Genomic DNA, 2,762 nt, shown 5'->3' with positions numbered 1-2,762 from the left:
CTTCTTCAGATGGAGCTTCCTTAGTACTGCTTGGTGCATTTTGCATTCCAGACAGACTTTGAGAAATCATATTGACTTGCTGGGTCAATATTTTGTTCTGAGCCAATATGGCATTCAGAGTATCAATCTCAATAACTCCTTTCTTCTGATTAGTCCCATTGTTCACAGGATTCCTTTCAGAAGTGTACATGAATTGGTTATTTGCAACCATTTCATTTAGTTCTTGAGCTTCTGCAGGCGTCTTCTTCAGATGAAGAGATCCTCCAGCAGAGCTATCTAAGGACATCTTAGACAGTTCAGACAGACCATCATAGAAGATACCTATGATGCTCCATTCAGAAAGCATGTCAGAAGGACACTTTCTGATTAATTGTTTGTATCTTTCCCAAGCTTCATAGAGGGATTCACCTTCCTTCTGTCTAAAGGTTTGGACTTCCACTCTAAGCTTACTCAATTTTTGAGGTGGAAAGAACGTTGCCAAGAAGGCATTGACTAGCTTTTCCCAAGAGTTCAGGCTTTCTTTAGGTTGTGAGTCCCAACCATGTCCTAGCTCTGTCTCTTATAGCAAAAGGGAATAGCATAAGTTTGTAGACCTCAGGGTCAACCCCATTAGTCTTGACAGTGTCACAGATTTGCAAGAATTCAGCTAAGAACTGATGAGAATCTTCCAATGGAAGTCCATGGAACTTGCAATTCTGTTGCATTAGAGAAACTAATTGAGGCTTAAGCTCAAAGTTGTTTGCTCCAATGGTAGGGATAGAGATGCTTCTCCCATAGAAGTCGGGAGTAGGTGCAGTAAAGTCACCCAGCACCTTCCTTGCATTGTTGGCATTGTTGTTGTTTTCGGCTGCCATGTGTTCTTCTTCTTTGAAGATTTCTGTTAGGTCCTCTACAGAGAGTTGTGCTTTGGCTTCTCTTAGCTTTCGCTTCAAGGTCCTTTCAGGTTCAGGATCAGCCTCAACAAGAATGCTTTTGTCCTTGCTCCTGCTCATATGAAAGAGAAGAGAACAAGAAAATGTGGAATCCTCTATGTCACAGTATAGAGATTCCTTAAGGAGTCAGAGGAAAAGAAAAATGGAAGGCAGAGGTAGAAAATTCGAACTTATCAAAGAAGATGGGGTTCGAATTTTGCATTAAGGAATAGTGTTAGTCCATAAATAGAATGATGTGAGAAGGAGGGAAGTAATTTTCAAAAATTAAGTAAAGTATTTTGAAAACATTTTGAAAAACACTAATTGATTTTCGAAAATAAGAGTGGGAAAGAAATCAAGTGATTTTTGAAAAAGATTTTGAAATTAGAAATCAAAAAGATTTGATTGAAAACTATTTTGAAAAAGTGTGGTTAAGAAGATATGATTAGTTTTAAAAAGATGTGATTGAGAAGATATGATTTGAAAAACATTTTTAAAAAGATTTGATTTTGAAAATCAATGACTTGGCTATCAAGAATAGATATGATTCAAACATTAAACCTTTCTCAACAGAAAAGGCAACATACTTGAAATGTTGAACCAAATCATTAATTGATAGCAAGTATCTTTGAAAATAGAAAGAAATGGATTTTGAAAAGATTTGATTGAAAAGATTTGATTTGAAAAAGATTTGATTTTGAAAAATTTTGAAAACTTGAAAAAAATTTGCATTGAAAATAGAATCTTCTCTCTTGTGCCATCCTGGCGTTAAACGCCCAGAATGGTGCACATTCTGGCGTTTAACGCCCAAAATGCTACCCTTTTGGGCGTTAAACGCCCAACCAGGTACCCTGGCTGGCGTTTAAATGCCAGTCTGTCCTTCTTCACTGGGCGTTTTGAACGCCCAGCTTTTTCTGTGCAATTCCTCTGCTGTATGTTCTGAATCTTCAATTCTCTGTATTATTGACTTGAAAAGACACAAATTAAAAATATTTTTGGATTTTTAATAATGAGGAATAATCAAAATGCAACTAAAATCAAATAACAATGCATGCAAGACATCAAACTTAGCAGTTTGTATACTACTGATACTAACAAAATGAGAATGCATATGAGACACACAAAAACACTCAAGTCAAGAGAATTTCAAAGATCAGAGAAAGTAAATCTTCAAGAATAACTTGAAAGTCACTTAGGACACATGAATGAATGCATGCAATTGACACCAAACTTAAGATGAGACTCTAAACTCGAACAAGAAATATTTTTGGATTTTATGATTTTGTAATTTTTTTTTGGATTTTCGAAAATTAAGTGGAAAAAGATATCAAAATTCTTAATAAGAATTCCAGGAATCAGGGCAATGCTTAGTCTAAGACTCCGGTCCAGGAATTAGACATGGCTTCACAGCCAGCCAAGCTTTCAAAGAAAGCTTTGGTCCAAAACACTAGACATGGCCAATGGCCAGCCAAGCCTTAGCAGATCACTGCTCCAACAGCAAGATTGATAGAAATCAACAAGCTCTTGTGATGATAAGTTGAAACCTCGGTCCAATGAAATTAGACATGGCTTCACAGCCAGCCAGACTTCAACAGATCATCATGAAACACTAGAATTCATTCTTAAAAACTCTGAAAAAAAATACCTAATCTAAGCAACAAGATGAACCGTCAGTTGTCCAAACTCAACAATCCCCGGCAACGGCGCCAAAAACTTGGTGCGCGAAATTGTGAACAATACTTTTCACAAATCTCATAATCCCCGATAATGAACCCCAAAAACTTGGTGTTCCTTACCATGGCATAAACACAACTTCGCACAACTAACCAGCAAGTGCACTGGGTCGTCCAA

General features: G+C 37.0%; 1 non-coding gene across 1 annotated transcript; it reads left to right on the top strand.

Moving 5' to 3' along the window:
* The first annotated feature begins 340 nt into the window (after positions 1-340).
* On the top strand, positions 341-448 carry LOC112713926 (small nucleolar RNA R71). The gene has a single exon (XR_003158885.1). It is a non-coding gene; the product is annotated as a small nucleolar RNA R71 (small nucleolar RNA).
* Positions 449-2,762: the final 2,314 nt, after the last annotated feature.

Source organism: Arachis hypogaea, chromosome 9 (genome assembly GCF_003086295.3).
Source record: "Arachis hypogaea cultivar Tifrunner chromosome 9, arahy.Tifrunner.gnm2.J5K5, whole genome shotgun sequence".
NCBI classification, from domain to species: domain Eukaryota; kingdom Viridiplantae; phylum Streptophyta; class Magnoliopsida; order Fabales; family Fabaceae; genus Arachis; species Arachis hypogaea.
This window is presented reverse-complemented; position numbering and strand designations above follow the sequence as displayed.